General features: G+C 35.4%; 1 protein-coding gene across 1 annotated transcript in view; it reads left to right on the top strand.

Moving 5' to 3' along the window:
• Nucleotides 1-5,256: 5,256 nt before the first annotated feature.
• The window catches only part of LOC125678653 (protocadherin-11 X-linked-like), a 48,063-nt gene continuing 41,064 nt past the window's right edge, over nt 5,257-12,255 (top strand). The window contains exons 1-2 of the transcript XR_008800716.1: nt 5,257-5,291; nt 5,625-5,740. The gene's annotated coding sequence lies outside the window, so the exon portion shown is untranslated. The remainder of the gene's footprint in view (nt 5,292-5,624; nt 5,741-12,255) is intronic.

A 12,255-nucleotide genomic window follows, 5' to 3' on the forward strand; every position in this document is an offset into this window, starting at 1 on the left:
TGTTAGGTCAGGGTTAAGCTTTGTTTCTATAAGACTTTGTTGAGTCAGTTTAACCTATGTTTCTATAAGATTTTGTTGGGCCAAGGTTAACCTTTGTTTCTATATGACTTTGTTAGGTCAGACTTAACCTTTGTGTCTACAAGACTTTGTTAGGCCAGGCTTAACATATGTTTTTATAAGACTTTGTTGGGTCAAGGTTAACCTTTGTTTCTATAAGACTTTGTTAGGCCAAGGTTAACCTTTGTTTCTATATGACTTTGTTAGGTCAGACTTAACCTTTGTGTCTACAAGACTTTGTTAGGCCAGGCTTAACATATGTTTTTATAAGACTTTGTTGAGTCAGGGTTAACCTATGTTTCTATAAGACTTTGTTGAGTCAGGGTTAAGCTTTGTTTCTATAAGATTTTGTTGGATCAGAGTTAATCTTTGTTTCTATAAGACTTTGTTAGGTCAGGGTTAACCTTTGTTTCTATGAGATTTTGTTGGATCAGGGTTAAGCTTTGTTAGCCGAGTTGCAACGAAGTTGAACTCAGCTATTGGTTTGGTGATGCGGGCGGGTTGGCGGGCGGGCGGTTGGGAATCAACAATTGGTTTCCGGATGATAACTCGAAAAGTTTACAATCTAATCAAATGAAACTTTGATATATTGTTGGGTACCAGGTAAGGAAGACCCCTATTGATTTTGGAGAAAAATTGTCAAAGGTCAAGGTCACAGTGACTGAAAATACAATGAAGATTTCAGAAAAATTTGGTTTCTGGATGATAACTCAGAAAGTTTAAATCTGAATCAAATGAAACTTTGATATATTGTTGGGTACCAGGTAAGGAAGACCCCTATTGATTTTGGAGAAAAAAGGTCAAAGGTCAAGGTCACAGTGACTGAATATAGAATGAAAATTTCAGAAAAATTTGGTTTCCGGATGATAACTCAGAAAGTTTAAATCCGAATCAAATGACACTTTGATATATTGTTGGGTACTAGGTAAGAAAGAACCCTATTTATTTTGGAGAAAAAAGGTCAGAGGTCAAGGTCACTGACCGAATATAGAATGAAAATTTCAGAAATATTTGGTTTCTGGATGATAACTCAGAAAGTTTAAATTGGAATCAAATGATACTTAAAGATATTGTTATGTACCAGGTAAGGAAGACCCCTATTGATTTTGGAGAAAATGGGTCAAAGGTCAAGGTCACAGTGACCGAAAATAGATTTAAAATTCCAAAAAAAAATTAGTTTCCAGAGAATAACTTGAAAATTTTTAATTTGAATTAAATGAAACTTGGTTATATTGTTGGATACCAGCAAAGCAAGGCCCCTATTGATTTTGGAGAAAAAAGGTCAAAGGTCAAGGTCACAGTGACCAAAAATAGATTGAAAACTTTAGACAAATATGGTTTCTGGACAGTAACTTGAAAAGTTTAAAACTGAAATTAGTTCTTCACAATTATAAATATGCCACATCATTCCTGACTTTACAATGTATCCCATGCAACTCGGCTTATGCACCCCTGGGTGCATATATTGATTTTTATGCCGCCCCCCCCCTTTGAAAAAGAGGGGGTATATTGTTTGCAACTGTCGGTCGGTCAGTTGAGAACCATTCACTTGATGATAATGAAATTTCATATGTGGGTTGGTTATGAGTGGAAGATGACCCCTATTGTTTTTCAGGTCAAGGGTCAATCTACTCTGGACATAGGAATATAATGTCCGCTCAATATCTCGAAAAACCCTTTGCTTGAAAGACATCAAACTTAGCACACTGGTACATCCTAGGAGTAGATGACCCTTATTATACCCCCCGCAACAAGTTGTGGGGGGGGGGGGGGGGGGGGGGGTATACTGGAATCGGGTTGTCCGTCTGTCTGTCCGTCCGTCCGTCCGTCTGTAGACGCAATGGTTTCCGGACTCTAAAGCATTATCCTTTCCACCTACCGTCACCATATCATATATATGGACTACCCATGGGATGAAGATGTTCCCTATCGATTTTGGGGTCCAAAGGTCAAGTGCACTGGACATCGAAGTAGTAATATGGTTTCCGGGCTCTAAAGGGTTATCCTTTCCACCTACAGTCACCATATCATACATATGGACCACCCATGGGATGAAGATGTTCCCTATCGATTTTGGGGTCAAAAGGTCAAAGGTCAAGCACACTGGACATCGAGGTAGCAATATGGTTTCCGGGCTCTAAAGCGTTATCCTTTCCACCTACAGTCACCATATCATACATATGGACTACCCATGGGATGAAGATGTTCCCTATCAATTTTGGGGTCAAAAGGTCAAAGGTCATGCGCACTGGACATCGAAGTAGCAATATGGTTTCCATTTAAATTCTTTAATGGCTTTTTTCATCGCATGGAGATGCTGTGTTCCTAGATACCTTTTGGATCATAATACTGTTTTTACCTATTACCAACACCCTTTGGGAGATTGGGGTAAGCGGGGGATATTCTTAGTGAGCATTGCTCACAGTACCTCTTGTTGATTTTGAGGTCATATGGTCAAAGGTCAAGGGTCAAACTGGGCATAGGAATATACTGACCATTCAATGTCTAGAGAACCCTTTGCTTGACAGACATCAAACTTGGTACACCAGTACATCTTCAGAAGAAGATGACCCCTATTGATTTTGAGGTCACATGGTCAAAGGTCAAGGGTCAACTTGGACATAGGAATATACTGTCCGTTCAATATCTTGAGAACCCTTTGCTTGACAGACATCAAACTTGGTACACTGGTACATCTTCAGGAGAAGATGACCCCTATTGATTTTGAGGTCACATGGTCAAGGGTCACACTGGACATAGGAATATATTGTCCGTTCAATATCTTGAGAACCCTTTGCCTGACAGACATCAAACTTGTTACACTGGTACGTCTTCAGGAGAAGTTGACCCCTATTGATTTTGAGGTCACATGGTCAAAAGTCAAGGGTCAAACTGGACATTGGAAGATACTGTCCGTTCAATATCTTGAAAACCCTTTGCTTGACAGACATCAAACTTGGTACACCAGTATGTCTTCAGAAGAAGATGACCCTTATTGATTTTGTGGTCACATGGTCAAAGGTCAAGGGTCAAACTGGACATAGGAATATACTGTCCATTCAATAACTTGAGAACCCTTTTCTTGACAGACATCAAACTTAGTACACTGGTAGATCTGCAGGAGAAGATGACTCCTATTGATTTTGAGGTCACATGGTCAAAGGTCAAGGGTCAAACTAGACGTGGGAATATACAGTCTGCTCAGTATCTTGAGAACCCTCTTCTTGACAGACATCAAACTTGGTACATGGATACATCTTCAGGAGAAGATGACCCCTATTGATTTTGAGGTCACATGGTCAAAAGTCAAGGGTCAAACTGGACATTGGAAGATACTGTGTGCTCAATATCTTCAGAACCCTTTGCTTGACAGACATCAAACTTTAAATAGTACACTGGTGTATATTCAGGAGAAGATTACTCCTATTGATTTTGAGGTCACATGGTCAAAGGTCAAGGGTCAAACTGGACATAGTAATATACTGTCCACTCAATATCTTTGATAACCCTTTTACTTGACAGACATCAAACTTAGTACACTGGTACATCTTCAGGAGAGGATGACCCATATTGATTTTGAGGTCAAAAGTCAATAGTTGAACTGGACATAGTAATATATTGTCTCCTATATTTTAAGAATTATTTGCTTGATTGACACGTACCAAACTTGGTACACTGGTACAGCATAAGGAGTAGATGACCCCTATTGAATGTTAGGTCACATGGTCAATTCACTCTTGACATAGGAAGATATTGTCTGCTCTATATTTTGAATTGATGATAATACTATCAATTAAATGAGGTGTGTGTATAACCCTTTTCAATTTTGCACCATGGGGGGCATATGTGTTTTACAAACATCTCTTGTTTTTATAAGACTTTGTTAGGTCAGAGTTAACCTGTGTTTCTATAAGACTTTGCCATGCTTAGAAGCATTCATGTTTTACAAACACACAACTTTTTTTTTTTTTTAAAGTTAGATGTGAAGGATAATGAGTTAGTATTAATATTCTTATTCACCGTACTCTGTGACATGAGAAACGAACTAGATAACTAGATAGTAAAGAAGATTAGAAAAAATGGGACATTTTCTGTGTCTTTAAACTATTATTACATATAAAGGATGTATGGGAATGCATGTTTAAAAATGGTGTACCTGGCTACAGTTTCTGTTTACAGATAATGTGGGTGTTGCATGCTGAGGGTGATAAAACATAGAGCCCTGGCACATTCTCACATTGGCCCACCCGAGATACACAGATACCATCATCACATTACATACTGCATTTAAAGTTTTCCAAGCAATCAAAAGAACTTTAAACAAGGTGTATTATGCAATACTTTTTTCAAAACTTCAGACTTGAGGACGTTCAAATTTATTGCCAAAAATTTTCATAATGTCTATGTCTTTTGATATGTAGTTTCTTTTGATCTTGCATAAGTGTGATGGGGAATGCTAAATTTAGAAATGTTAATGTCTTCCTTTTATAAAGTTTCAGAATTGTTTTCCAAGCATATTTTGTAGGCCACACTCTTGATAAAGAAAAGAGAACAAGAGTTTTGTTGTGCAGAGCATATCAATGGTCAAAATCAAGACTCAATCAAGGTCAAGCTTCAACATTTAATATTCTTTTTGATTAATGTTTCTCAATTTAATCTTAAGAGAAACCAGCACTTGAAACGAAGTAATGGATTGACAATGAAAATCATGTATAAAAATTTTCATATTGCATTCTGATAAGCAAAATGCATGGGAGATTTGTCGCAAACAATCATAAGATTAGCCCCATCAACAGAAAGAGATATTGTCAGTGGTCAGTCTTATGATGAATCTGAAATCAATGTCTGTAACAGTTGTTGTTGTTCCAGCAAATTTGATTGCTAATGATGTGTTCAAGAACTAAGCTGCTAGCATTGAACTTTTGAAGACAAATCTGAATAATTCTTTTGCCTGTCTTGTAGGGAAGCAGGTGCTGAACACAGGAAGTTGCTAAGTAAAGAAGCTGTTTTCAGCAGGAAGCCGGAGAGCAGATGCATCGTTGTAAATTCTGCAGTGTTTGAATGATTATACTGCTACCTTCAAATATTTTGTTTAATAGTAAATTAAAGTTTCAGTGAATACATATCTACTCGATTTAATTACAGAGGCATGAAGTCCAGAACAGATTTGGTGGACTGTGGTTGCCCATTTCATGATGAATATACAAGATAAATAAAAACAGCACAAGACTAGGGTGGGCACATGAGTATAATAATTAATGTAGAGCTCTGTCCAAATGTTTCATATAGTGAGGACATTTCTAGAGAAAAAGAACTATTTATACAAACCAAAAATGAAGTTCTCTATCCACCATTTGTGTAATTTTCATTCTCCAATAGCATCGGTGTGCTTTCACTTTATGACTATTAAGTGTTTAACTTTTCGCATTGTGCTGAGGAATTTGATACACAAGCAATTTGTTAGTAAGTTGCCAATGCAGGATTTCTTCCTCCCCTACCCTGCAATTAAGCTGACCAGAGTTGTGATTTAGATACTTAATGGAGTAGCATTTGTGGCTTAATTTCAGGTGCGGGAGAAGTGGACCATGTGTAGTCCAAACTTGCAAAAACAGCAATCGCTACAAGCAGAAGACTCGTGCAGAAAAAGCAATCACTACAAACAGAAGACTTGTGCACCACAGAGGTAAGGCATGTTGTAAATGGTTACAGTAATTTCTTTTGAAAATGTTAGATTTTTTAAAAGGATTCAGTATCAAAACATTTTTTTTTAAAGAACAAGGTACGATTGTATACATAAAAAGGCCCAAAGAATTTTTCTTTATAAAATATGTCTGTAATTAACCTTAATCAGCATTTTAAGAAAGTAAAATATATGCCAGGTATACTATGTCAACAAAATCAGAATGATATTCCTAATTGGATAGCATTATGACAACATGAATAAGACATTTCCCGCCTTTTTTTCAAAATAAGCCTGAAAACTGTCAAATGTCATACAGATTATTGCTCAGGAAAAGATGTGCGCATTTGTCGAGCAAAATGAAAATGATATATATTGTGTATTATTTTTAGATGAAAAACATACTTGAATATGAATTTGCTCGACGCATGCGCTGTATGTTTTCTGAAAGGAAAATCACCTGAATTAATGGATATTTTCATTGGAAATGACATTTTTGCAATTTTATGCCAACTTCTAGCTCTCATCATATGACACAAATCATTTTACTGATCAAACTGAGCAGATTTTGGGTTTACTAATCTATTTCTTATTTGAATGCCAGGGTTTGAGCTCCAAGTGAAATCATCCATATTATGGGCCAAATGACTTTAGAAACTGTACCTACTTCTTTTATGACATGCAAAATCTAGTAATAACTCTCTGATTCTAACAAACACATTGTTTTAGGTCACTCGGGCAACCTAATGCAATTGGTAGTTGCCGTCATCCTTTAACATTTGAATATATAATCAATGTCTTTCCAAAACTTACCTGTCCTCTTTCTATTAATTGTAGTATTTAGCATCTATGGGACATGGGCAACAAAATGTGTAAATTTCACAATCACTGAGCCTTTGGGGCCTGAAGGGTGGGGGTCAAAACCTCGAAAGTGATGCAGTCTTTATAAATCCTTGTCATTATTTAAGGACATTTAGCAGGCAATGTGTGTGTATAGTTGTGGTTAGCAAGGAAGCTTTCACCATTGTGATGGCCCCCTGGGTTGGGTTCTGGTGCTGAGGTGGCGTTGTAGTTCACAGAGTTAAAATACTTTATTTCTTTCTCAATCTTCTAAACTCTTGTACAATAAACAACCATACTGAGTACATAGTAATAATAAGGAAAGAAGTCTTTACTGAAATTGTGAAATTCGTGGCACCAGGGTAGGTTTTATGACCCAAATAGTGAAAATGTGTTATTTCTTTTTTTTTTAAATTAACTTCTGGACATCAAACAGTCAAACTTAGTACATTGTTATACTGATAATGTAAATATGAGATTCATGGTCACTTTGGTTAGGGGTGATGGTGGTAGGGTGGGTCTCTTATAATGGTTCATATACAGGTAGTAAAGTTGAAATCGTTGTCTTGACCCATTAGCATCAAACATTCAAATTTGGCACATATTGATAATAGAAATCTCTTTTATTCTTTAACATATTGCAAGCAAATTGGGTTCATAGCAATAGCTCCTGCAGACAAGGTTTAGATATTGTAGAGGAATCTTGTGCTGTCAACATAACCGTTTTCTGTCCATCCCTCCCACTTAACATCTATACAAATTTAAGAACTGATAGAAGGTCCAACTTGGCACAAATGTGTCTCATGACCAAATGATATATAATCAATCACAAAATGAGAAGCCCGTTCCGTAGTCCCAGTTTTGAAAATGCATACAGTACATATTGCACCATCAACATGCAAAACTTCTAATATATCTACAGTTCCACTGTTTTTGCCTTTGATATGTTCACAAATTGTAATGATAGCCATTTGTTCATGAATACGTTGTACATGTATTTGTGAACATTGCGTGTATGAACCTCGATAGTTGGAATTTCAACAGAAATGAAAATAGAATGTAAATATAAGAAACAAATTTCATTTTTGAAATACATCTGGGTATGAACAGCAATATTAATGCGCTTCATGAAATATGCTGCCATGGAACGTCGCAGTTCATGCCCTCGTGTATTTTCAAAAATGAAATTTCTTTCTTAAATACAAGCAAAGTTTCTGTTTGTGAACCTCAGGTGACAGTTAATGCCTATGGGCCTCTTGTTTCTCTTCCATATGACAAGTTACAATGTATAAGTTGATATTGTACTTGGAAATCAGTGCTTTATTTGGAAACATGGGTTGTTGTTTTTTCTCAGTGTTGTTTCATGTTTAGTTTACAGTGCTTTGTTGCATAACCACCAAAGATTTCAGAATTTGTGACTGCTGTTGTCTAGATTACTGTCAGAGCTAGCATTCTCTGATGTGATGATGATACAATGTTGTTAATGAATTTCCTTGTGAAACCTTCTGGCACATTAAGCACACACTGTGTGATAGATGGGAATTAAAATATCTAGTCTCTTCCACCTTTTCCTACTTTTTCCTTGTCTTTTTAGACACACACTGGAATTATCAAGTCCATGATAGATGAGAGCTTCCTTTGTGAGATTTAGTCCCCGTCTTGTATTTTTTCAGTCCTCTTGGAGTGTGCATGGTGTTTCTTTTGAAAAATTTTGATTAAATGATAAGAAATTTTACCTTCAATTTTCTAAATAGTAGTCCACTATTTATCTTGTACTCTTTTTATTTGGTATATGTTGCAAACAAGTCGTGCTGTGGAATAAACGTTTTTGGCACCTGGTAGTTCGACAAGGTTTACTTTGACACGATGATTGTTAAGTTAGATAATTATGACTCTCAAGGACATTTAAGTTGTATCTATATAATGTGATTTATATTTACCTTATCCAACGAGTCGCAATAGCATAAATTGTACTTATTTTAGCGGGATTTAAATTTCAGCACCTTTGGCACTCAGATGCAAGCGTGCTAATTCATGTGTGTGTGCTGAAGTATGACAATGCCAAATTTTAAATAATAAGTACATGTGCAGTACATTTGTGAGGTTTTGCAGATATATTCACCATTTCACAATCTAATTAAAATTGGATCCTTTGATCCGCTCGCGTATATCGCTACCTCGTGTAGCTACCTCGTGTAGCAATATACACGAGTGGATTAAAGGATCTAGTTCTAATTAGATTGACCATTTCAATAAGTTAAATAAGCAAATTTTCAATTCATATCATACATTAGTAAATTAAAGTTGAATTTAATTTTTGGTATACATCACCAAATTAACCTCAGACAAAGTTACCTCTTGTTGTTATTTGCAGACAATAAACAAACGTACCATCGTAGTTTATCCAATGAGTGATTTACCCTACATGTATAAGATCAAATTGATTATGATATGTGCTTTATTTGTATTCTGACAGCATGGTCAACATTTGTCTATAGTGAAGACTGCAGTAAGTTGTTATTAGAGCTTGGGTTTATATCATTTCATTATTATGCTATATTGAATATGTTCAAATCAACTTTTGCAGTTTTAATATGAATATTTCTTGGTGTTAATGTAAAGCAAACTCGGTATTCTATTGACTAATATGGTTGTGTTGTGTACTGTTTGAATATTATAAAGTAACCTGGCACGGTGTCTTCTTCAGATCAAGCAAGTGGTCATAGAGAATGATGAAGAAGTTCTATTCTCATTTAGTTTTCTATCAGAGTGCACTGTGTGTTCAAAATTGACCACCTGTTTGATTTTATGGACAAAAGGATGGTATCCAGCATTTATGTGGATTTTATTGCCAGTTAATATTACATGTGGCCGCCTTAAAGAGTGTGACCTCCATTATTGTTCATGGCCATATATGACAGTCATATAATTCAATGTTTCCTCTGCTAGTTTTAAATGCTACCTCTACCTTCAAATTATGCTTAAATTTAAAAATTTTTAATTTGGGTGGCTCTGTCATTTAATCAGATTGACAAATCATCAAATCAATGGCAACAAACGATAAAGATCTAATATCTTCTGCTAGGTTAGTCAGTCAGACTTCTAATTTGGGGTGCAGAAGGCTATTTTCATGCTCAATTGATTTTTGGCAAACTTTCCATTGAATTTTTTTCGGGAGCGACTGGCTATATTGTACTATATTTTATGCCACTTAAATTTTTACTGATTGAATTTGACGTTTAATATCAACTTGTTTATTAGTTTATGTTGGAAAAAAATTTATATCCAAAGATGCTGGAAAGGATATTGTCAAGCTGTTTTCTTACAACAGTTATTCAAATGCCGGAGATTATTAGTTTCATATAATAATTCCTTTATGAGGTCATGGTTATATAACTAGCAATGAAATATTCAAACAAAGTTTTAATAAGACATGATTTATTGGTGTGGTCACATCTAACATACCCTTTCATAAACTTTGATGTAAGTTTGACTGTGGGGGATATTTTTTCATTATTGAATTTATGTTTTATTCTATTTCTTTTGAAGATAAGATCGTATAGGATTAGGGGTAACAAGCTTTGAACATCAAATTTCAAGGTGTCTGAAAGTTAGTGTGTTGTGTTTAGTAACTTCATGCATTTATGACATAAATAGCTTGGCTGTTTATGAACTGTGAGAAAAGTTTATTCGAGGGGTTAAAAATTTGCTATCTCATCTCCAGATAATAAATAGATCATTTTTATAATCGTGATATTGATTGATTTTATCATTTAGAAATGTATATGGTAAATGCATGTTGACAATTTCAGTTTTGAAAAGGGAGTATAATCGTAATATTGAGTGATTTTATCATGTTGAAATGTATTATGTGTGTTTGATCTTAAAAACACTTTAGAATAAAGAAAAACTTGGTAAATGCATGTTTAGAGTTTCAGTTATAGAATTGTTGTGACTTATGAAATCCTGTCTATATATAATTCATTGTCACTGTGTCTTCATTTTACAATCACAACATTATAGTAAAATGAAACTTGACTAATTCGGATATGCTTGGATTAGATAATATCCAGAATACAGAGTAAATTCCAAGTTTGGTACCAAAATATGCCTATGGTCTGCCTAACATTTCTATCTGCACAACATCTGGATTAGAACCGGTCACAGTGGCCTTGTGGTTATGGCTTTTGCTTGACAACCAGGAGGCCCAGGTTTGATCCGGACACCACGTCAAACCCAAGATATTTAACATGTAGGTAGTGACTGTTCCTTTGCCAAGCGATCAGTAATGGAAGTTAAATTCGGAGGTCTTTTTTATATGACCTTAAAAACAGGGGTCCCGTGTCATGGTAGGCGTTGGCACAATAAAGAACCCTCACTGTTACAGCCCAGAGCTCCATACATAGGTCTAACTTTGTGACATTTCACCTAAACCTGGGGACTTCTCTACGCAAGTGAAAAATATACAAACAAAAAACATCTAGATTAGACAAGTTTTACTGTAGTTCGTAATAGAATTGCAGAGACAACAACACTTTTATGCTATACTTTCCTTACTGCAGCATCAATTATTGAAATGACAGAATTTAAAAAAAATCCAATTAGACATAACTAATGAAAATCAAAATTTCTATATTCCTGAAACAGCAGATTTTAAGTGATGAGCAACAATCTAATTGCTAGACATCATATACATGAAATAAGTGTGATATCAGCACATACATAAACATATGTATGTTAGAAAGTATGCTTCAAGTTTTCTCTTGGACCCAATGAATACTATTAATCCATGAAGCATTTCAATTGCACAATTTATAACATCGTGTTAGTAAGTGTTCTTTGTGGTTGGTTGTTTTTAAATTGGTGAATTAAAGATTTTTTACCTTTTGTTTTCCAACCAACAGCTGATGTTTAACAGAGATATAGTTTATTAACAGCTGGAAAATGAAATGCCTGTTTATAAAAAAAATGTGCTATGTTATAAAACTCTGACACCCAAGTGGTAGAAATGTGTGTGTCTGTGCTAGAACCTTGTCCTAGCTGCAACCTTTTGTTTATATCAACTTATAGTAAACCACAGCTGTGTGAGATTGAGGTCTTCATAAGCCCTATTAAGATATGACATATTTGGACAGTTTTTGCAAAAGTCATTGTGGTGAAATTTTAGCTGTATGTGATATATCTAGCCCTGGAACAAAATGGATTGTGTTGGTGTTGTTGATTTATCGAGATGTAAATCTGGGGGAGGTTTTGTTGGCCTTTGTGTTTTAAGACCTCGTTCTTCCTTGTGATCTAGGATTGCATTTCGTCATTCTTACATGTCCATAACAAAATGATTTCAAAACAAAATATCATTTAGCCACCTTTTTTTTTAAAACCCTCCATGAATAATTCAACATTTTGGTACAGGATTCAAATGATTGAATAATGGAAAATGTCAAGTTGAGAAAGGTTTTTTTCCCCGGCTTCTCACTATCCCAACCTTGCAAAAGACTAGGAAAGGGTATCTTGATAAATTGACATCATTAAATAGATATTAAGGTGTTAAAACATTCATTCTGAGTATCTATAATAATGGAAGAGTATCGGTGATAATGGTGACCAGAACTATGTCTCATGGAGGTGCAACTTCTTCTCGTGCTTCAGACTATCAGCTTTCAGACTGAAACCATTACATT

This window comes from Ostrea edulis, chromosome 2 (assembly GCF_947568905.1).
Source record: "Ostrea edulis chromosome 2, xbOstEdul1.1, whole genome shotgun sequence".
Classification (NCBI taxonomy): Eukaryota; Metazoa; Mollusca; class Bivalvia; order Ostreida; family Ostreidae; genus Ostrea; species Ostrea edulis.